The sequence below is a fragment of the Columba livia genome, chromosome 12, assembly GCF_036013475.1.
Source record: "Columba livia isolate bColLiv1 breed racing homer chromosome 12, bColLiv1.pat.W.v2, whole genome shotgun sequence".
Classification (NCBI taxonomy): Eukaryota; Metazoa; Chordata; class Aves; order Columbiformes; family Columbidae; genus Columba; species Columba livia.
The window spans coordinates 8,538,820-8,563,934 of NC_088613.1; the positions used below are offsets into that span (position 1 = coordinate 8,538,820).

Genomic DNA, 25,115 nt, shown 5'->3' on the forward strand with positions numbered 1-25,115 from the left:
TGAGCCAATCTCAAATTAAGGCCTCTATTATTCTACAATTGATTTCACAATGACCACTGCCAGTATCGTGCAGTTCTGCCACATTCTTGAAGGCAAGGACTCATTTATGATGGAAAAGGAAACAAGAAATAATATTTGTGTAAAGGATCCATCACATCCTCTGTTATATACTCTTATACAATTATTCTACCTGTGAATGATGCGTTACATAGTGTGCTTGTCTGCAAGCTAGGGTGTACTATAAAAGGAGAACTTTAGATGTGATACTCTGTGGAAGCACAACCGAGAATAATATAGATATGAAATATCTGTGAAGCAAATATGTTTTCAAGCAAATTAATCATCATGGGTTTAGAATATTTTTATAAACTGGAGGAACTTTCACCTAACACCCAAATATTTATGTTCCTGCAGTTTGGTTTTATGAACTCAAACAATAACAACCAAATACAAACTCCAATTTAACTTGCCCTGGCAGAAAAACCGTCAGAGCAGCCTCAGTGCTGCACTGTAATTGCCACACGGGGGTACTAGAGGTAACTATTATAGTCTGAGAAATTGGTCCCAGTAATCACTCATGCTGCAGCAGTGTCAAGGAACTTTACTGAGCATACTTTGGTGCTTTGTTTGACTCAGGGGTGCACCCCTGAACTGAACCTCCCAAACATGCTCACTCAGAGTGCTCTGGTGCACATCCTGGCATTTCAGAGCACGTGAACTGACTCCCTTTCAGCTGAACATAGCCTGGAAATCCACTGTGGCTGCAACACAAACCCAGGCTAAAGCTAATCAGAAGTTTAAAAAAAAAGCAAAACAAAAACACCACACACACACAAAAGCACTACTATCTGAAATGCATATAGCATGGACATTAAGGCCTGAGCTCCACCCTGCATACCCATTCCTACTGGCCTGCAAATGCAGACTGATCAATATGCCCAGTACTGTCAGAGAACTCTTGCCCATTCTGTACCACAACAGCCAACTACACACCCAGGAGTCCCCAGGAGCCATCACCACGGCTTGCACAGACCTTTCCAAGTCTGTGCCAGGGATATTCCTGATGCCTGCAATGCCACGATTTTGCATGTCACCTGGTAGCACCACACACCCCCCAGGGACACCCACAGATGCCACCACACAGCCATGGTAGATCCCACCATGCCCATGGAGCTGGGTGCATTCATGGATAGAGATAACCCTGCAGATGATGGATGCCCAGCACCTTAATGCAGTGAAAGGCAGGAGCCTAGAAGAGTTAAACAAGTTGGGGGTTCCAGAGAGGAAAAGCTGCTCTGTGGTGGAATGACTGGCAAGCAGCTGGAGCAGAGGGCATTCCTGAGCAGCCAGCGTGCAGGAAGAAAAAGCAACAGAAATTTGAGCTTGCCAAGACAGAAAGAATCATATGCACAGCCTGGGAACAGAGCAAAAGGTTCACTCTGGAACACAGACTGAATTCAGTAATTATTCAAAGTACCCGTATAGAGCCACAGGCCGCGGGATGACTAGTGTACCGCAGAGAAGACAGTGTTTCGCAGCACATTGTACAAACGGTGCCAGAATTCAGTCATAACTTGATGAAGCCACTAACTGCCTTTTCAGCAATAATGGCTCCAAGCTATTTAGCTGGATTTGCTAACAAAAACACAGTCAAGACAAAACCCTATGAAATAATTTAGTCTCCTTTATCAAGTTTATCCTTGTTGATTGCAACAAATCCTGAATTACTTCAGCTAAACCATCTTAACTGAAAGCACAATCCCAGCCTGCTGGATTATTAAAAAAAAATTAAATCATATATCCATTTGTAAAAGAAATTTTTAGGACAGCTGGGAAGATTTGTCATGGATATTCAGTATTTTTCTGGAGTGCATTAGTAGTCACTGATTTGTCTTAAAAGGACACTCAAAAAATAGAAGATGGGTCAGAAAGCCACAAACACACCAATGTAAAAATAGAAAAACCTGCAACTCAGTCTTCCTGGTGCCAGAGGGTGTTAAAACAGCAAAGAGAACATAAAAGCCCACTAAGTATGGTGGAACAGGAAAGGTAACAGTGCCAAATAAGAGTTAGGAGTTCAAACATACATAATAAATACAGGGACAAAAGCAAACCAATAAGATATCAACAGCTAATATGGTTAGAGAAAATAAAACTGGTGCAGTTAATGGAAACAAACCATTTTAAAATACAGCAAGAACAAAAGTAATCTCAAGTCAGACACAGCTTGTTGCTAAACGCAGTTGACAAAATCCTAAACAGGGATATCGACAGCAGATACATGTAAACTGCTTGGTTGGTTGGTTTGGGCTTTTCGTTTATTTTGGGGCTTTTGGGGTTTGGATGTTCAGGTATTTTTTTCTTTAGACATATGTATCCTGTCTATGAAACATGCAATACAAAGATTGCTGTATGTAAAAGAAGGAAGAACCCACTTACACTATGCATTTTCAAATTGGTGCATCCAAAAGATTCGCATCTATGAATCTGTAAAGCCCCACTCAGATGAACAGAGAAACCTTCTGAACACCTGTGTTTAATAAATCCTTTAAACTGAGGAATTTCACAAGCCTTGAGGGACCCCCTGGGTAGTTTCAAGATGTAAAAATGGCAAGATGGATACCCAGGGAGTTACAGTCTGGATAACATTATATTACTCCCACAGAGCAGTTACTGTGAGTCTCATAACAAAAAAGAATTAGAAGCTAAAATGCAATTAATGACTGTCAATATGGTTTCATAGTCTTTCTACGCCTTTCTAAGTCTTCTCAAACAAACTTGTTGCAGCTTACAAGATTACTCATGTAGCTACAGATCTATGTAGCTATTTTAATTTCTTCAAGCTGTTAGATTTAATTCCACATAATGAAAGTTTTTCAGTTTCACATTTTTTTTAAAGGATATCAAATAGTACTAAAAAGACACAAAGCGGATTAAAAATTGACTCAGCATCAGGTCTTTAATTGAGTTGCTGATAGGAAAACTTCAGTTAATGTGAAAGTCAGTGATGGTTATCCCGGAGATCAGCATTTGATCAAATGTCATTCAATATTGTTACAAGTGATATAAAATCTTTGCTGATAAAGTTTGCAGTTAACAAAGTTCAGTAGGGTAATAATTGAAGACAGGTCACTGATACAGAACTATCTAATTGCCTATCGAATAGTCACAATCCAACCAAATGGTTTCAACGCAGCCAAGCACCAGGTGACGGTGGAAGGATTACAGTGCACAGCCACAGCAACTGGCTCAGCCTCATCTCAGGGTACGTTCACAGCATTCTTCATAAAATGGAACGTAACCATTAAAAGCTGGGTAATGACAGCACTAGTAAAATATTGCTAGAAAGCTACATCCATTCAAAAAATGGGTTACACAAAGGACAGAGGAACACAGGAATAAGTACAAAGGACAGACAGGAAAATTACCCAGAAAAGCCAATTTCAAGGTAAGGGGCAAAAAAGCTTAAGAGAGATAAAAAGGATAAGCAATAACCCTATGATAATTTCACAGTGAGGAATTTCTCTTTCTGATGCAAATAATGAAAAAATCCTATAGCTTAACATTTAGGCTTGCAAAATTCAACCTTAAAGTTAAGACTTAATTTGTTAATGTAGAAGGTGAAGAGTGGCATAGACAAATGGGAAATACAGTGAAGGAAACTATCAGTTTGGATCTTTGAGGCAGTCTTTGAATTCATCTTCCCAGATGTGTGTAAATGAAGCAAACTGGTGTTTGAGTTGGGAAATACTGAACACAGACTGAATGTAAGGGAAGACACCAAATGCCAGGAGGCAGACAGTAGGCAAGTCTCCGCACTACAGGTTTATAAACTCCAGGTCATTTTGTAAAATCTTCCACCTACTGACATTTGCAGTAACATCATTAGGATTCACTATTACAGACATGTAACGAAGAATGCGTGAGTTTTATGTTGCTCTAAAAAGGATAATCACAGCTAAAATAAGCACATAACATCTGATACATCCAAAAAAAAAAAAAAAAAATCCTTGAGTCATTAATTTACCATACACACGAATCGCTGCAGAAATGCTGCCACCCAGCTGCAGAAAAGCATAGGAAGAGCCTCAGCTCCCAACAGAACTCAGGTAAGTGGAAAGTGCCATTCCATGCTGGAGCACTTTCTCATTCCCACTCCCATTTGGTTTTCCAGATTTGGGCTACTCTCTTCTGCATTCTCCATCTTTTCTCCTTGTGCTTCAGTGGGTACTGAAAGAAATACCGTGAAGCTTAATGTAGAGGCAAAGATCACACATAGCTGCGAACAAATAGCTGTCTTTTAAAATATGACAGGAACTGCATCACAGCTGAAGGAGTTACCAAAACCAGGCTGTCCTGCTGTGTTGTGTCATCAGGCAGCACCAGGTTACATCCCTGGTTAGAAAGAAGATTTCCACATCCAGCATTAAATCTGGCCCCACCGTTGCAAATTCTCCAAGGTAGCAAGGAGGGATGGGTAGTTATCTTGTAAACACGATACTGCATCCTGAAATCCTCTCCCAGTCAATGTGCTTGTGGTTGTTGTAACACCTGTGTGATCATTCAGATGAACTGGAGCAGCACCCAGGTCCAGCACCTGCGCAAAAACAAAAGAGCACAAAGATGACACGACATACATTTCTTCATCAAGCTCATTTCCTAACTTTCCTCCAATGTGACAAATTACAGTAGATGATGCATCACTCAGCTGCACACCAGGACTATACATTTGAACCACAAAATCCCATCTCTAATAATTTAAGTACTAAATACATGGATTCTAACTATGCTGCTCAACCTCTTTACCTGCACAAAACCCAAGTTACTTAGTAGAATAACCCCATATGCACCTATAACCTCAAATTTCCATATATGTGAACAGAAAGATACAGCCACAGAAGAGAAGGTATTACAAAATCTACAAACACAATTACAAGAACATTTCAGAGAAAAAACAAGAAGTTTGTTGATTTTTCTAACAAAGCTGTGTTGCAATCCAATCTGTTTTCTGAATTTGTTTTCATAGTAACTGAACCTATTAATATTTAGCCAAAGGAAATAAAGGTCAAATGACATATGGTCCCACACGGCACAATCCAGATGAGCTAGAAGGCAAGTTCTTTTTCACAATTCTGTTTACAAATGACATTTTTCACTTGGTTTGTTGATCCCATTTCCTTTGACACATGCAATAGTTTTAACTGCTACCAACTACGTTGAAAGAGAGTTTCAACTGTATTCCCATGAAGCTAGAAAGCTAAAAATCTGCAACATAGCCAAGCTAAGAGTTAAGAGAGCAGTGCTGGTTTTAGTAGCCCTGTAATACACTATCTGAAACCATTTAAGCAACAACAACCCTCCAGTACACTGATCAAAAGCATCACATTATGCTGCTAGAGAAGCTGGTTTACTACATCAAAATTTATCCAATAAGAGATGGAAAAAGAACCATTCGCTACCCAAGGGTTATATCATCACTAGGAACTATGACAAAATGCCACATCATAGCAGGATCCTTACAGCACACACCTGGCAGCTCTAAGCATTTGGATCTTTTCAACCAAATGAATCCAGCCCTTTGTACAGTGGCTTAAAGCTTCTAAAACTGCCTACCTCATACAAACCCCATGAAAATGTTCTTCCCACTTATATTTGAGCAGCTAGCTCCCTTATTATAGTTAGCATGTCACCACTTTCAGGCTAATAATCACAATTCTTTCATTGACAGGTTTTTTCAGGTTTTCAATTACATGAGTGGCAACAAACCAAAAGAATCTATCAATTTCTACCTCCTGTTCTGTTCATAAATTCTGCAGTTGTGGTGTATTAATTTTTATTCCCTTGTTATTTCACTAATTGTTTCTACCAGATCTATACAAAATTATTTTGCACAACAGCTGGAGAATTATAACATTAGACTCCCACTGCTGATTACTAATTATTTTCTGTTATTCTCAGTGAGAAAGCAAGAGTTGTCAGAATGCACAAAAATCCACTGTAGCTTTCAAACTGGGATTTCTTTAGCACAAAAATTCAATATGAACACACTTCTATCAGAAAAATGTTAGCCACATCTGAAAACAAACATTAGATGAATCAAAAATGAAAGCGCACATCCTTGGCATTGTACATAAATCCTGGTAAAGCACTTAAGTGTTCACACAAGTGGTATATTGGCCAAGGGGAGTGTGTGAGCCCAAGCAGTTTCAGGAATGAAACTACATTCTTATTACATGAAGCATCTTTACTGATACTGACACAGTATGAGAAGCAAAAGCCACAAACAGTAAATATATCTGGTTTTATTCAATGGAATAGAAAAGACCTTGTTACTGAGCAGTTTACCAGATCCTGGGAGCTTGGCACCCTTTGGAAGTACCTGAAAAGACCTCCTGTGAGGAAAAAAGCACACAACAAACCACATACAAGAACAAACCCACAATCCTTCAGGGAGAAGCACACAGTTGCATGGGATAACCAAGAATATTATACATGATACAATTATTTTGTATGGATGAACCTGAAATCTTAAGTTAGCAAAATTTATGAATATATTACTCTTATTGCCTCTGTATTTGTTTGAACGGGTTTCATGATGGTGGGCTGACTGAAATGGAGAAGGTGTATAAATATATGTATATTCAATTTAAAAAAAAAAAAACACAGCAGCAGCTTCTAGTCTCGGAGACAAGATTGATCATTGTAATCAGAGAACCGCCGTGTTTGCTGACAGCAAAAACATTTCACTAGTAAAGTAGGATCTGCAGTCTTTAAATATTTAAATGCAGTTTTAATGCAATTAATGGCTAAGAGTCAAGCTATAAAACCCAAAAATTTCATGTCACACATGGCCTTGAAGGACAGGTACAGCTTCACATCATCACTAATTGTGTAGAATTAAGTCACTGACTCAAAAATGAGCTTGTAAGCAGATTTAAAATGCAACAAAGTCCTTCAAGAACAAATAAATAATTCAGCTCCTAAAATCAGCAGGGCCAAAAGTAGCTGAAAGATGTTTTCCTCAAAGGCTGTACATCACATTCAATATCCCCATGTATTCACTCTGTGCAGCAGTCACTGCTTGGACCATAGGAATGCTTTTTAGCTTTTTCTATCTATTTTATCTCTTTCCAGTTTTTAATTAGGAATCTAAGCTAATCAAAGCTTTGTCTGTCATAGAGTAACTGGGAAGTGCATCAAGCACTTGGCATCTCCCAGTCAACTTCTGCTGAGTAATCATGATTCTATGCTACACACCACAGCGACCTCAAATAGCGCTGCCTTCCCATCAGTGTTGCAGGTGCAAGTACAGCTACAGACTTCAACCCCAACTCAAGCACAGCAAGTCACTTCAGGACAAAGCTGCTTCCCCGCTTAAGACCGTAGGAACAAGCCAAATGTTTTTTGTCATTAGTAAGAAGGATCCTGTATAAGTTTACTAGCTTGTAGGTCAATACTGTCCTTTCACTTTTGAATTAATTCCTGCTTGATTTTTGTTACATAATAAAATCCAGATATCCAGGCTAGGAGTGAGAATCTTTGTCTTCTGAAGAATGAGTTAACTAGATGGCAGCAAACATGGCCAAAAAATGATCATTGTGGAGCCAACCAGGAAACCCTCGATGAAGTGCACTCCCCATCAGTGCTTATTTGTCTAAAAGCCACACAAGAATGAGTGGGCAGGGAGCACTCAAAGTCACTTTTAAGGAAGTATAGTTTCTTCATTCTGGCTGCCAAATGCCAACACTTTCAATATTTCAGCTCTGTCCTTGGAGAGCACAGCTATGTGGTCAGAAGCTACAGGAACTTTCACCCTTAACACACTCTGAGGAAAAAAGAAACCACCACACACATTATTAGCCGTAACCAGTCCACAATTAGCCATTTCCAACCCCGAGCTTTTGGCACTTCTGCCTCTGTCCTTTGCCTCTGTGCACATTGAACCAACTTCTAGCCAGCAGACAAGCCGGTGAATATTTCTTCCCTTGGACTCCTGGCCTTCCCTTGCTGCATGCACTAGTGCAGGGGTGTCAAATACATTTTCACCAGGGGCCACATCAGCCTCACAGCTATTCCTACATTTATACAGTCCTACAATTACATTTGGCCCTTTGAAGGCAACCACGAGGCTGATGTGGCCCCTGGTGAAAATGCATTTGACACCCTGCACTAGGGCCCATGCTTTTCTTGTAATGATTTCAACAGCCAGCCATAAAATTTTGGGGACAACCTCCCACTCATAGGCTATCTTGAGCATCACAGGCTTGGAACAATCAATGACAGAATGGTTGTCCCAAGGCTGCAGCAAGCACACCTGGTCAAATCACCAGGTTCCCCTTAATCCTCACGGCCCCCACAGTGCTGGTGCCAGATGCTCAGGGAGCGCACGTGAGCCTGGGGAGCATATCAGAATCCGTATTTCTTCTGCCAAAACTTTGGAAAAGGCCATCACACAAGCAGCCTTATTGGCTCCAAAGCAACTCTTCAGCTGGTTCCAGCTGTGCTTAATGAGGGGGCAATAATGCAGTTCCAAGTAGCATTATTCTCTCTTGGTATTTCAAAAAATACTTAGAATGACAAAGATATTAGCATCTTTCACAGTTGCTGTGGCCAGATGTAGTTTGCAATAATCTTTTACTGCCTCTTTTAATAGCAACTGAAGCATTCACAAGGCACTTAAATATTCTCATTTTTCTCCCAGCCCGCAGCTGAAGAGCTTAGTTCCGCTCTGATCCAAAGATCAAGAAATAAGAGACTGTATTTTAGATTACAGATCCCCAACAGATACTGGCTGTCACAGTAAAGAGCTGCACAATTTCCCAGACCTTGACAATCAGACCCTGTTATTGCAGGCACCATACCATACCCTCCTTTTCATGGACTATACAAATACCACCTCAAAAGCAGTTAAAATTTGTGTCCCCAGTTGCCTTCAGAAGTCTTTTCAGATCATCTTGGGCTAATCTATTTTTAGGCTGATTATTAAGGGAAGAAGATTTAATCACACCTTTTTTATTCATACCCACCTGTACTTGTGGAAATACTGTCTTCTCCCTATAGACTGATGTGGGTCATCTGTATTTTTCTTTTAGTTTCCTGATAAGACTTTTAATTTTTTCCCCCTCTCTTGCTTGTGAGATTTACAAACTTTGCAGGAAATATTGTCAAATAATTAATCTTTCAGGTGATATGTAATACAAAAATTTTCATAGAATTGAGTCCCCAAAGAGAAAAGTGTTCCAAGCTGCGATAGATATAGTATCTTTCATGAGATATATCTTTTGTTGAAACATACATTAGCTGTAGCTACAGAAAGAGAACATTTGTTTGTCTCCACTGAATCTACCTGGAACAATGCCCAGACTGTAAGTTTTCCCTTAACCTCCCAGTGAAGCCATAGACTGGCTAGCTGCTTTCCTCCCTGGCCTTAGCCGTTTTTTTTCAGATCAGCTAATGTGGGTTAGAAATTGAACACTTTTGAACCCAGACTAATCAGCGGAAAGCTGTCCCCACCGTGTAGATAGTGACACATCTGGACTCACTTAACTTTCTCACTTTCCCCCACATGGTACGTAACAGCAAGGTGCTGAAGCAGGCTCCTGGACATGGAACTGCATCTTTCACACTGAGAAGGCATGTGTCTCCCAGGATAACCTAACACAGGTATCACAAAGACAACACTCCAACTTGACTAATGTTAAGTTTCCTAGGAGGCTGTTCTGGTCTTCACCCCACTCCAGGCTCCCCAGGTGTGTAGAGGGGCTTAGGGACCCTCAAGGGAGCTGGCAGAGAGTCTGCCCTGCTGTGATATAGCAATGCAGAGGGGGCAAGAGACTTGCCAGGCTACAGACCAATTCCTGCTGCGCAACAGTCTACCCTGGGTGACATAACAGCACTTATGCCTTAAGGGACAGCAGAGGATTTTTGTTGTTCGGGCTTTAGATATTGGGCTTTAGCTTTTGGGTTGTTTTTTTTTTTTTTCTCCCCTTTTGTGTTTGGAAATATTTTTATAACCTGGTTCTAGAACTTGCTGCCTTAGGTTTGCAGGAGAGAAAGACATTGTGCAGCAAATAAAGTAACCAAAAGATCTCAGTCTCAAGAATTTTCAGGTCCCAAGCCTTTTTCAGGATCAAGGCTTTGTTCAAAGTTTGTAGTGTCTCATAATCCTGTTCACCTTCCTAGACCCTCTGGAAAGATTGTAATAATTACTTGTTTACAGAAACTTATAGACATAGGTACCTGCTTAGTTCTTAGCCACCGCTTCTCACAGAGACAAGATCCTCTGAGACACAAAGTTTCTGCTGAGTTCACATCCAGATGAAGCTGAGGCCAGAGGCAGGATATTACTTAATAGTGGACTGCTGGTGTTTTACATTGTGAGAAAAAGTTTGTTCAGTAGTGACTGCAAGAATTCAAGGAAAGGCAGCTCTAGCCTACAGTCATTACTACATCTGTACAGCATGGTGTGGCATACCAGATCTCAGGTGTCCCGGTACAGCCCAGGCATCTGCAGCATTGCTTATACATTAGAGCAAAGAAGTTAGATCACAAGCTTATTCCTTACAGAGGTTGCTAGACAGGCCCCAACAACTGCCCTTGCTTTGACCTCCTCCTACAGCTACACTTCACCCCAGCTTTTTCATTAAATAGAATTTACACAGTGAAAAAGCTAGAATAAACAAGTGTAAGAATGGCCATCTTCCCTGCAGTCTCCAGAAAGCGCCACTTCCCTGTAGCATTACATGAGCAGCTACTCAGCCATTCCCTCAGGAATCCACGCACTTGCAGCATGAAAACATGCTATGCTGCACTCCAATATCACCAGCTTCTACACACTGACTTCAGAAGCTCCATCTTTTGCATGCGGCAATGGGGTGAAATAAGTTTTCATTGACAGGAATTTAGAGGTGAAAAAAAAAATATTAAGACAATTTTTTTTTATCCTGAGTGTATCTTGAACCTCAGGAAGATGCCTCCTAGTAACAGCAAACACAGAAGAGCAGCACTTCAAATACAAATAAAATGCACAATTGAAATCCTTCTTTGTCCAGTCTAATGTCACATAGTAGCATCTCTTCCAGGGTATGCACACCCTCTATCTGCTGTTCTTGAAGCAGAGCTATGATCAGTCATGATAGTCCACCAGTAGGTTCTCAGCCTAGCTACCCTAAGTTCTTTATCACCCTAGGACTAAACCTATGCAATCTTTCAGAATTCCCCGACAGTAAACTATTAATTTTACACACCACTAACCTTGGAAAGATGCAGTCTGAAATAAAAACAACTGGCCTGATGCTCAAAACTGCCATACAGCTCAGTATCAGGGGGACCACCCAGTGATAAAATGTTTTATTGTAGCAGCTATAGCTGAGGAATGTAACAGTAGTTCCATGAATTCAAGCACTGGTTGTTGGAAGAGCTGAAGAAAACCTCTCTATTTGTTATAATATGTTTCGAGAGGGGGAAAAAAATTCTGGCTTGTGAATTATAATGTCACAAACATCATGTAACTAGTTCTGTAAATTCAGTACCTTTCATCAAACTTTCATTATTATTTCACAACTTGGAGCCACTTACCATCTCAGGTGGGAGCTGTCCAGTACCTAACACAATGACTCTCCTAGCAAAAGTAGTCCATTATTGTTTTTACTCACTTTGAGGTTTGAGTTAGCACAGAATGGTGCCATACAAACATTCAACAAAGTACAAAGAAGGATAAATAAGTAAATGCTCCCAAATGTCCTGCTAATCCTAATAAAAAAGGCATAAAAATATCAGTTATGCTTTTTTATTCAGTAGTCTAGTACTGCAGTGCAAGAATGAAATTTATTCAATTATTTACTCAAGAGACTCCTGTGACAACAATACATTCAGAAACTCCTGAGACACTCTCACCAGTGGTGTTCAAAGATTTTCTATTTAAGATATTTTTTACAATGACTTAATAGAAGAGAGGTTAAAATCCCTCACTGTGTCTTCCCTCCCCTGCAAACAGGGAAAAAACAATCAAGACCGCCCCAAATCTGGCTCCCCATTGCAACTCAGAACAGCCTGCACTGCTGAAAACCTAAGAAACAACAGGGGCTTTGCTGAACAATTTCAACATAATTCAAAACATTTTGCAGAAAACAAGGCAAATTGAACAGCAGTTTAGCAACAGTGCATAATAGCAGGTATAGCGCATAAGGTTAAGAGGCAAATCAACTAGAAACCAAAAGGAAAGAAAATAAAACAGTGGGAAATATCAGATGGGCCTGGTATCTGGCAAAACTGTAAGCACCAGCCCTGGTGCTTCATCACAACCCTGACAGCAAATCCAAGGAGAGGAACTAACAGGGTCTGCTCCTTTTACTGCTTATTACCTTTTCTCTGCTGTTTCCTTATGAGCTTTAGTACCTTGCAAGTACTTTTAGCCTTTATACTGTCATTATATTAATACACGATGTATTTCACCTCTATGTTCTGACCTCAGTGCAACTACTGCACTGAGTTCAGGGCTCCGCTAATTTCAAAGCAGTTTATGTCTTAATAATCCACTTACATCATTCTCCTAATGACAGGTAGACCACATGCTCCAAGAATGGGGCCTGTGTTGCAGGAAGACATGTATAGGTGGTTTGCCTACTATGTACACTCAAGGAATAGGAATATACGGGGAACTTAAGGAGATGACAGGTATTCTTACCCTCAACACTGGCATATCTATACAGAAATTAATACTGTTAGTGCATAAGATATACATGTATTAGAAAAGTGCTTTTCTAGTATCAAAGCAAGTATATCATGCTGGCAGCTATCTCCACTCTAGTGGATGATATGGATGATCTTTAGGACCTTTACCCAAAGGGAAGGAGCTCAGCTACTGAGCCCTGTTCCTAAGGATGTGCAAAGACCATGGTACCTACAAGAACGGGGAAAAAGAGACAGCTAAGGAGAGAAATGGAGCAAAACAGGAAAACTCTGCCACTCTCCAGGCAGCAGAGAAGCAGTGCAAAACAGCTTTAGTCTTCTGCTATCTCAGGGTGAGTTTCCACAAGAGAGGCTGACTCCTACATAGTGTGGATGGAGATACTCGGTGGAGAAAATTTTCCATGCATATGGAAGAGCTCTGATGCAAGAGCCCAACCAAGCATGACCGTTCTATGGCTTGGGCCATCACAGCACATGCAGATGAGAGGATGCACACTGCACTAGTGCTGTAATGCTAACAAGCTAGATTGGCACTAGTGCAATATTCTGCTGATACCCTCATTCTGGCTCACTCTGGGTTTCCACACTTGCATCATTTTGGTGTGAGAAAAAAAGCAAGACAGCCCATGAGAAGGAGACCAGTATCAAGAAGCACCACATTGTTTTAAAAACTGATCACAGGAAAGGAGCACAGTATAGTGCCAAAACCACAGCCTAGTCACTAGACAGATACAAAAGGTGCTGTTTTCATTGGTTTCAGTGACTAAGAAATTCACACTGGTTTTAAGTGGTTTAGTTTGGGTTTTGGTTGTTGGTTTTTGTTTTTTTTTTTTTAATCCCATTAGGGAGACTTGATCTTTAGGTATTTAAACAGATTTAAAGATCAAATGCTTGGTCCTTTGCTGGCACATAAATCCCCAATAATGCCTGTGTCCTCAACAGTTACTTTGAGCTGTGAAGTGAATCACCACCATCTGCCCACTGCAGCAGGACACTTGACTGCACCTGCTAGTAGCATCCTTCCCAAAAGCCACCCCCCAGCACTGCAGTTACCAAATGGACATACTACCAGCAGCAGCTTGTACTCCCCAGCATGTCTCCGCACTCCCGAAAGCCTGGGCACTTGTTTAATCACATGTTGCTGAGGCTTATCTCACCTGAAGTCTTTCTGCACAGATACTTGCTTACCATAGGAAAAAGGTCACTATCTGCTTTCAGTAAAGACTGCACACTGAATTGGTGTTAAGACACAAGACTCCAGAATAGAAAAGTCACCTGATGAGGTCTCCAACACAGCAGCTCCCTATCACAAAACTTATTTCCAATTTAGGACTCCTTCCATTCAAAATCTTCACGCTTAAGGCTCTTATGGTGCATTTACTGCCATGAATGTGAGAGTTACATTCTCAACATGATGATGATGCTCCACGAGTCAGAAGAGATTGCATCTCCAAGTTGTTAAGAGGTGCTTAGAGTACATAGGAGTATCAAGACCACATAGAGGTTGACTGAAGAGCAGTCCATCTTGGACTACAGCAAGTGTTCTCCTCTGTTCCAAGTCTGGCTCAGAGCTTCTACTCCTGCATCCCCAGCCCTTGGGTGCCAGCTAAACCATCTCATTCTTACAGTTTTCCCAGGATCCTGCTCTTAACTGCATGAAGGTCACTCCAGCCTTTTGGAGAACAGTTTCAGTCTTGCCCAACTTCCATTTCTCCAGCAGCATCAGCTGGGACACACATGTAGCTCTGCACAGCGCTTCTTTCCTCTAGGCCCAACCTGCCCAATCCAACAGCACAGCACATCCATATCCCCCAGAGACAGGGCAGGAAGGTCTAGGAAGATTTTAACTTGTGTGAGGAGACTAACACATACCTCTGCAATTACTCATGCTTATTTCTTTCAAAAAAGCCACACCAATATGCAATTGAATTCATCAGCCCACCATACATATTGTGTTAAAAAAAAAAATTCATATAAGAGTATTTTACATTAAAAATAATCTATTTCTTCACAGATTAATAACTGAGATGAGCAAGTATCCTCCCTTAGTATGTACAATTTTAAATGGTTTTATACCATTAATTTCCAGGCAGGTACAATCAAGTAATAATGTAAGCAATAATGCACACTGCTCCTTGAAGTACTGAACCTTTGTATAAAAACAATTCATTTAATCATTAGGAGCAAATGTTTTCTCAGAGTCAAAAGAATCAATATAATCTGCCTTTTAATGCCATGCAGACACCAAGGGAATAAGTATCTCTGTCTCTTAGTTCTTTAATTTCAGGCCCTGGCAGCATTACAAAGTTATTTATACTTCTTTTTAGTTATGCATGTCTGAAATTTTCTATCCATGTTTGTTTAGAGGGCTACTACTAAAGTAGAGCAGACTGGAGTTACAACTTCCTTCAAATAAGGGCTTGAGTTATAATTCTTATTGCTTAATGATGAATTGAAAAATTAACCAAAGACAAAAGTTTTTTTAAGACTTAAGATGTTGGCACCTCCCTCTGGCAGTGACAGATTAGTCTGGAACCTATTATTTATGAATATTCTATTACTATAAAAGAATGCATTATGAGGATTTCTGCTTGTTGTTGACTTTCACTGTAAGAAGTGTCATTTATTTTGTTAGTATCTATGCAAGTTTGTCTTGTGCCATCTGGTAACCTCATTTGCACTATCACATTGTATGCAGAAGCATCACTAAATATCTGTTTGAGTTTCTTCAATGTGGTGCTTTATTTTTATTATCAGAAGCTGTTTTCATTCCATCCACCAGCAGTAAATTCATATATTTCCCACCTAAACATTATTTCACATGCCATTTAATCTCAGGCAAGTTTCATCCAATATGCTCAGGTTGAAGTCAAGGATGCCCTTGATTTTTAGGGCCCTGGCCCTCAAGTATGCACACAACTTTATACACACAGAGGTGAAAACCAACTGCATAACAGATTTGAGGTGTCTGATACACAAGCAGGATCCAGAGCACACACTTCAAGAGGTTCCAAGGGCAAATTAATGCACCCACTGCCAACACAGGCTGGCAAAAATATTCCTTTAACTTAGAACACCACCAGGAATGGCCTATGCTCTTGTACAAAAATGCACCTCTGTCAACAATCCCACTTGTGCTCCTCAGAGAAGTCCCTTCAAGGTCCATAAAAGAGACATCAGGCCCTTCTCCAAAGGGAACAGGAAAGGACAACTCTGGCACTTTGTTAGCACAACGCACTGGGGTAGGAGATTAACACAGAGCCAGAAAGAACCATCTGGGTTACCAGTCCCCTGCCATTTAGGAGGCTACTCCAAATGTTTCATCCTTCCACGACCGAATGCAACTGTGTTTTTGAAACAAAACAAAAACAAAGCCACCTCATGTAGCTTTTGCAGTCAGGCTGTTACCTGCCATCTCTGCTTAGGTTACAACAGATTTAAAGCAAGATCCCATGGTAGCAGTATTCAAGACTTGCTTTTTGCTATTTTCTTTCCCACATACATATACAGACACAATATGCTCACAGAAGCCTTGCTCTTCCTGCAAGAAAAATGGATTGCTGATTATAGATGGTTTTATGTGAACAAAAGGCTATAATGACCTCAGCTTATTGATTTAGATGTATTAGTATTGCAGCAAATCAGCAATATAAAATCAACATTACCAATCTTTTGTTGGCAGCAATGCTATAACAGATTAAACAAAAGCTCTGCCGTGTATTTTGAAATAACTCTGGTTATACCTCATTTCTTCACAACACACATCTCCCATCTGCTTATCTCAAAAACATAGGTGTAAGAACACCGAAATATAAGATACACTCATTCCTATTAGCAATATCCATCTGGAGATTTTTTTTTTTTTTTCCACAGAAACAAAGTGCAACAATTATCTAGCCCTTGCACAAAAGAAAAAACCTTCAGAAATAAGTCATAAGAATATTTCACCAAATTAAAGGTCATATTAACTTTAAGTAGCTCTGTTAACTATATGTCAACCATCCTGGAAGCCTTGCTCAGGATTTAACATTATATATAACACCTACATAATGCACCCAAAGTAGTTATTGCTTAAGTAAATCCCCAAACAACTAAAAATATATGCATTAGCCAAAAGCCTTGATTTGAGAAATTAAAGGGTTCCTTGGTAAATATCCACAACACTAAAACACAACTTTTTGCAGCCTCCTTTTTATATTTTCAATTAGCTCTTCCATTTCAGAAATGTAGGAGGAAGGAACTCCAAAAGCACAATGGATACGGAAGAAGAAAAATTTATTTTAAGTTATTCTCAGTCCTTCCATTCTCAGAGGTATTCTAGAACAGGCAAAGAGACAGGAACAGATTTACTCCCTTGGTTGGGGAAAGCTGTATTCAAGACTGTTTGAGTACATCTTCTTTCCTAAGCATCAAGAGATACTTGGCTGGTGATAACCAAGAGAGCTGAATTTCCAACAGATTGCCCCCATTGTAAACCTAATCGTTTATTTCAAATTTAGCTAAATTTTAAGTGAATTTTCAAAGCACTTTGTGTAAGGCATACCATCAAGACTGCATATTCAAAATAAGTAGCATTGCCCATAAGCCACAGTACCTAAATGTTTATGATCTTTAACTCCTTGAACATGCCAACCTACAGAACATTACAGATGAGCAAATTCCACAGCCTGACTCAGAGATCAAGTATGACCTGTAATCGCTGGTCTGTAGAATTAAGAGAGCCCTAGCTCCCTTCCAGGTCTTCATCTCTTACACGGTGTTTCCTACTCTTAAAGGAGACAATTTAAATAATTTACAATTAAAATAATTTACTGACTATAGGAATTGCTAAATACTGAAATCTGCATGTATCTGAAATAATGTAACTGATCAGCTGAACAGATTCATATTGAATGTTACCTTTACTCCAGAGACACTGGAAATGCAAAGTAATTCCATAGTCTACGTGCTCACTTCCTAGCATCTGAGGACCATCGTACCCTCTCTAGTCACATCAAGAAATGCTTTTCCTGTGAGATGCAACCATGCATCCTAGATCACGCACAGTATTAGCGCACATCAATCAAGGGATCACCAAATTGCCTCAAATGACAAAGCTAATATACAGAGGATTTTTTTCTTTCAAATATTTAATTTTGGAAGAGGCTAAACGCCACACACTTTTAACAATTTCAGTTCTGATGATCCCCCTTTGCTTTTAATCAACTATCTCAACCATCTGAATTAATACACACAATCACAGATGACAAGGCATTGAATCACTCACAGGCCTTCATTTCAGTTTTAACATAAGATTCCATAAGCAAATCACAGAATGTCAGGGATTGGAAGGGACCTTGAAAGATCATCCAGTCCAATCCCCTGGCAGAGCAGGAACACCCAGATGAGGTTACACAGTTTCCTATGTACAGAAAGTTTTCCTATTTCCACGGTTCCTGCGTTACCCTCAACACTGAAGTCCTAGTTCCATGTTAGTCATTTATTTACCAGTTATTGCAAAATCAACTAAGTTGAACTTCAGATCAGGGATTAGAACAAAGGCAGAGAAAATAATAAATCATACTGGTACAAAGAGCCTGAATGCCCCAACTGATACTCCTGCTGTGTTGGAGTTAGTGGATGACTGCCTTCCCCAGACATGGGACAGAAATTTAACTGTTCATGCTGATGTAGCTACATTTATCTGTGCCAGATGTGCCTCTGCAACTCCGGATTCAGATTGTTCAACAGATTGGCCAGTTCTGAAGCATTTTGTCACTATACTGGAAAATCCACTAAAGATGAGGTTAACCTAAAAAACTTACTGCATCTCTGCCTGCCTAAATTGCCCACATAATTTAATTATCCTCCCACAACCTTTGCCATCAGGAAATAAAAGGTACAGAAAGGATGGAGTCCTATGTAGAGTACAGGTATTATGCTTTTAGAATAAAAAGAACCACACTTTATTCACCTCAAAAGGAAAACAATTTATCCAGCTGCACAACCATCCATCATTTCTAGCCACAAAGCTTTCACACTGTAATGCCCCCTGAGCACAAGCCAACTGGCAACTCTAAAACAAGAAGTGGGATTTCTGCTTGTTGATAACAGGTTCTGGGATAATTCGAATATTGGACTCTTTCCTGCTCTAAATTTAAACACTTTCAAATAAAGGCAATAATTAGTTTGGTCTCCAGAAGAAACATACTTTAGCATTAAAGAGACACTGTAGTTTTTATCTACACTGTTTGGAAAAACACATTAGAACCTTTCACTATAAATATTACCTTGTGTTTGTTTGGGTTTTTTTAATCAGTTGATATGAGACTATTCCCTACCAAATAACATTTCAGGCTTCCTGCATGATGTAGGAAGGTAAACAATACATTGACAAGATATATGGCATTCATCAACACAGTAGAATCAAACCTATTTAGAGAATTCTGGCACAATTTTTCTTCTCTAGTATAAAAGCTACATTAATAAATAATTTCAGTCAGCCTTATAAACTACTACACAGGTATAGTAGATGTCATCTGTAGTAAGAAAAACCCTATGACAGAAGCCTGTCAAGACTTCTGCTTCCATAAAATGATCCACAGTGATTTTCAGACACCACTGTAGCAGCAGAATATTTTAATGCAAAACATCTTGCAGCTTGGACTTCAAAAGTACAGGGCTGGATTCACACACTGCAGGAATTTCTGTTAAGAAAGACCTATTTTTAGTTTGATGAGTCCAAGATGGAAAAAAATCAACACTTTTTCAGGTTCTTTTTCCTTACCCATTTTCCAAGTGGCCTGGCCACATTTGAAGGTGAGTCCTTAGGCCATGTAAAATCCATTTCCCACATTGGTCACTGAGAAACTAAACCAGATGTCCTCTGCCAGAAAGAAGAGCAGAGCAAGGAAGAGAACTCAAGAATTCTGGTTTGCAGTCCTCAATTTTGTACTGTAGGGGTAGGAGCAAACCTAGTGGCATCACTTCTGTGCATGAGCAGTTTTGTAGGGTGAGGAAATGCTCAGGTTATTAAAAGTCTGGGCACATTCACTACCATCTCCTGCATTAGTTAATATCAGCCTAAAAGAGCATCAGCATATTTTGGACACTCTCCTGCACAGATTCTCTCAGCTGGGAACTACTCAGTCTAACTCAATTTCCTACTCAACATGTCCTCCCTTAGCACAAGTGAGGTACCAGGAAAGCTGTGTATAACCACTGAGTTGCCTTCAACATGCTAAAAATTAATGCATCATGCCAGATGGAATGGGACTGTCATTTTCTGGCTGACTGAAGCAAATGTGCCAAATAAACTTAAAATTAAAAATGTGACGGGGGGGTGGGGGGAAATCCCATCACTGCATAACCCATTGTTCTGGGCAGCCCTTCAAAGTAAACCCTCTCCCAGGTAAACCAAATATTTGCTGCAGAAAGGGCTTTGTTTCTAACAGTTCCATCCTTCCCTACACATATGCATATGTATGCACACACAGAGGATGAGAAATCTGGCATTCTTAATGAAATCTTTTCTAATTACTTAAACTTATTAGAGAAACAAGAAAGATACAGTGGGGACAGTTATTTTTGTGCACTAAAGCTTAGTACAGCCTAGCAGTTGTTAGGGCACTTACAGTTATTTATTTCTAATATTAGCAATACAGCTGGTCTCCTCTTCAAGGCTCTTCACTTGTACCTTTGGCAATTTCAGCAACAAAGTTCGGGGAAGCAAGTTGTACAGATGAGCATTAAAAACAAAATTGATTCATCGCTCTAGAGCATACAAAAAGCTTCACTTTGAAACACCACAAATCTGAACAGATAATTTAGCTAAAATATTTATAGAGTTTTCTGAGTACACAGCAATCTTGCTTCACCCCACTGGTAGTTCAGGCATGATTATTTCAGCTGGAATAGAGACCTGACTGTCAGCTGTCTGTCAAAGGAAACTCTGAGTAAAACAAACATTGGATCAGGACAAGACAAGATCAGTTACTCAAATCAACCTACTTACAAACAGCCCACAGTCACCCAAAAATGGATTAGCCAAAAATGGATTACCCACTGCATCGCACACATTGATGTTTTTTCCTAGCAGCAGTTCAGACAAGTCCAGTGCTCTTACCCCTGTTTGTTTAGTACAGCCCTCACTGGTTTTGTTACTGTAAATCATGGTGGTATTCTTATTTATGAAGTTACTTATATTCTCACTGCATGTGTGGATGATTGGACAGGCTTCCAGCTGCTGATCTGCTGACCTTGCTTGTTTAACCTGCTGTATCTGCTGCTGCGTACAGCTAGCCATAATCTAACCAAAGGACCCAAATGCCTTTCTCCAAGAACTCTGCAATTCTCATTTCACACTGCCATGCACAGCTAATATCTACATCATTTTCCCTCCTAAGTGCAGGATCCTAAGACCTTTCCTTTGGACAGCATAGTCATTTATGCCAGTTAAATCAAGGTTAAGACTTGCATCCTCCATAATAATACTCCAAGGCTACATAATCAGATAAAGAGTAGCTTTCTCCACCACCAGCCAGGACATGACAGAACCACTTCCCAAAGAAATGATACTGCAGTCTGGGCAATGAGGTGTTGATCACTTCCATTCTCTGCTCTGACCTTTTTGTTCCTGCAAATTGACTGTTCCTGTGCCAGATAGTGTTCTTTTGAAAAGCATCTTCTGTCCCTCATTTTTTATCATTAAATACTTCGACTTGTGCTTTTGCAGTAAAACCCTTTCTCTCAAATATGCTGTTGAGTTTTGATAATGCCTATTGAAATTCAGCATGGATTGAATTTCTCACCTGCTACTATTTTTGCGAAGTCAGTGTTTCTCAATATTTAGGTTAGGACTGAGGTGATAAAATGCTTGTAGTTAGGGGAAAAAAAGTTTCATTAACAGCATTTAGCAGTCCAGCTGTTGATGCCATTAGAATAGATTTAGCAAATAACTCAAGGAAATACACTTCTGGTAGTAGTAACTTCAAGCAGTATTCTGATTAGATTAAAGCATTTCTAGTCAGGACATTTGAAATATTTAATTAAGCATCTGAAAAGGTAGTTTATATATTACAGAACTGACTGTCAAAACAGTGCAAATCAGCACAAGTATTTACACTACAACAGAGCAGAACAGGAATAAGCCAGAGCTTGCAGTTAGCACTAAGTGATTCTTAGCCTAATCTAACACTCCTTAAAGCTTATTCAAGCTGTCCTGTTCAAACATATCTTTGTTCACTTTTGTGATCATTAATCGCTAAGAAGAACCTAGCAAGCACCCCTGTGGCACCACAAGGTGTGGGAGGGACAGGTTAGACTGCACTGTAGTAGGAACCACACAGTAGACTCCGCTAACCACAGACTAGATCAGAGTTTCATCTAATCCTGGGTTTCCAAAAGTGCTCAGGAGAGCTGGAAAACACCCCAAAATCTTTCTGCAAGCTTTCCACTACCTTTTTCAAACCACTGATTTACCGACAACATTCAGGGGAAGAATGCCAGTGTCACACACTACTCAGTCTGGACACAAGGCCTCATCCATATTGTGCGGGTTTTATTCCTAACATTTTATCACACAACTAGAGCTCTCAGCTTAAGCGTCAGTCACTGCTGCATCCCTATTTTCAGCTTGTTCCATTTAGATTCATCCTGAATGCATTCTTCTACACTCTCCTCACCACCTCTTTTGTTTTGCAAACAAGCATGTTTTGTTTTCTCCTATGCTAGCCTTCACATGTGGGGACTGTCTCAAACACACACAGTACTCGCTCAGCTTCTGTGTAATTCTGCAGAATGTAGAAACAAAGCTTGACAGTGACAAAACAGCTAGAGTGCCAAGACAAATGCCCTTCATGCTGAGCTCTACATATTCTCAGTTCCTCACAACCATCTGTCTGTATCTGACGAGACAAATGAGTGCGAGTACCTGAGGCAACAATCACCTTCATCTCTGGCTGTATAACGTCAAATATAAGGAGGTACCATCCATGACAGTAGCTCCAAGTATGACAGCTGCAAACTTAGAGGGGGGGCCGTTTTCATCTCAGTATCCATTTCAGCCATTGAAGGGCCTCTCAGGACTTGCTCTTAAGACTTTTTTTTCCAGGTATGCTTCTTTTCTTCCCAGCACAAGAGATTAGGACTTCAGGCAACAAACTCTCCCACATCAGCACTATCCTGCAGTGATCAAGAAGGCAGAGCTCTTCATGAACTTCACAAATTCTAAACCCACTGTGCACTTGAAAGTCATGGACCAGCCCAGTCCTGCCAAACAAGAACAGAACACCTTCTGAGAACTCAAGCACCTTCTTAAAATAAAGGTAAGCTCAGTGAATTGATGTTAGATTTCTGTATAAGTACCTTATCTAGTGAAGAGTTCATCGGGGTGCCTAGAAGTTCTTAGTGAGGGTTAACACATCTGCTGCAACACAGGAGACAAAAATTGCAACTTTATTTTCATTTCCTAATACAAATTACAGTCTGTTCTGGACACAAGATCAAATAGTTAACTTAACAGCAAAACTTAAGGATAACTTGGCAAAAGGCATAAAAGTGAATTGAGATTTTATCATCAGCTACATTGTGGGGGAAAGCAATTGGCATGTCACTCAACTATACAAGGTAGTTAACTGCATGAGCTTTGCATTTGAGTGAAATATAAGCAAGCTGGGTAAAAAAAGTACCAAATAAAGTAACAACTATTACTCCAGAGGTACAAGTGCAGAACAGTGAGTAGTAGTTCTTCAAATCCATGGTAAACCATCAATTAACACTAACAAAAGAAAGAAAAACCAATTAGGTAAATGAGAACCTAATAGACAGCTAGCCAATGCACAATCAAAAGCTAGGAATACTTCAGGAAGCTCAACACACTGCTAGATACAAATAGTAAATTAAATGCCAAAAATACTCCATTCTGTTGAAGTAGCTAAGCAAAATAAAATTAAGCATAAAGTTCATTACTGGTAGGCATTAGTGTCATATTTCTGCCCCTATATCCTACCCACCTGAATCTACTGAGTTCCAGTGATACACATATGCTGGTTTAAGTACCACTACCTCCTAACTTACTATTTATCTGACCTCTGCTATATCTGAGTCTGTGATGCTTTTTCTGACTCAAATGCAGAACAACCTAGAAGTATTAGCTTTTTTATTCTAGCATTACTTCCAACCATGAATTAAAACTTCCCAGGAACAAGCTAGGAGCTAATAAGCTTAAAAGAAAGTATCACATACATGTCTACTTGAAAATCACTTCCCAAGCAACTAAGAATGGACCTCCAGAGATATACTTCATCACAAGTTATTTAAGCTGTTAATACATTCCCACAGTACATTCTCTTTGCTCATTAGAAATGGTGTTCAGCTACTCTACAGGCTCAAACAGGCACAGCCACTTCAAGCTGACAGCAGAGAAACACTGATTCTAGTCAGTATTTACCTGCAAAAGCTACAAGACAGACCTAATGTACCAGAATCTGTCATTTGCAGCAGGTTCCTCAACTAGAAGCCAAAGCACTGGTCAGGAAAAAAAAAAAAAAAACTAAATAGCTTTCTGCTATACTTTCTGGTAGCAACTCTTCATAAGATCAGCTCAGCCATGACGTCAAGCCTTTCCATGCTGGCAGCCACTCCATCTGATAAAGCAGCATCTCTTGCAGCTGAGGTCTCACAGAAAGCAAACCAGAAAACATTACGCTGCACTTTCTTAACTTTAGTGCAAAAAGAGCCTTTTTTTCCTCCCCAATGATCACTCAATAAAGAAAATATTATCTTTATAACTGCATAAACACCTTCTGTAATCTGAGGGGCAGACACTTTTCCCCCAAAATATAAGAATTTATGCCCATAAACACAGAACATGAGAAACCACAGGCAACTAGACACTAAGCCCCAGAGATACTGATTAGTAAAAGAATAAACAGAAAAAAAAAGTGCAAGCCACTAGCTAGAAATCCCCCACAACCCTTTACAATAGTTAAAGGCTCAAAAAGAAAACCCACATAGAGGTTACCAAAACATAGCCCTTATAGATACTTATAAAAGGTATCTGTAACAGTTAACAGTCAAGTAAAAAAGGTAGATGGTAGACACTACTAAAGCCTTTTTCCCCTTTATTTACTGAAATATTTTAGCTATATTAAACAATTCAGCAGAGCCTTTACCCAAAGATATTTATAACTGAAAGGTCTTAAAGAGGTTCAAAGAAACAAACTATAAACAAATGCAAACAGGAAATTATACTTAAGTGAACAAACAAAGTTCAACTGACTAATGTAGACCTAAAACATTATTGCTTCTTTTAAAATGTAAAAACTACTTCTCTGTTAACAACTTTATATACTGGCTTTACCACAACACAGCTACAGCCCCAGCCATCTAAAGTCACATACAAAAACACCAACACCACTCCCTTAGCAAGGGCCCTTTATATAAAC

General features: G+C 39.8%; 1 long non-coding RNA gene across 3 annotated transcripts; it reads right to left on the bottom strand.

Moving 5' to 3' along the window:
- Window positions 1–1,787: 1,787 nt before the first annotated feature.
- Window positions 1,788–25,079, bottom strand: LOC110357459 (uncharacterized). Of its 3 annotated transcripts, XR_002411133.2 has the most exons (4): window positions 24,119–25,019; window positions 23,035–23,095; window positions 22,601–22,938; window positions 1,788–4,597 (listed from the first exon to the last, which is right to left on the bottom strand). It is a non-coding gene; the product is annotated as an uncharacterized LOC110357459 (long non-coding RNA). The 3 variants fall into 3 exon arrangements; XR_010475668.1 differs by lacking the exons at window positions 1,788–4,597; window positions 24,119–25,019 and adding an exon at window positions 25,031–25,079 and having other exon boundaries at window positions 20,185–22,938; XR_010475667.1 differs by lacking the exon at window positions 1,788–4,597 and having other exon boundaries at window positions 20,185–22,938.
- Window positions 25,080–25,115: the final 36 nt, after the last annotated feature.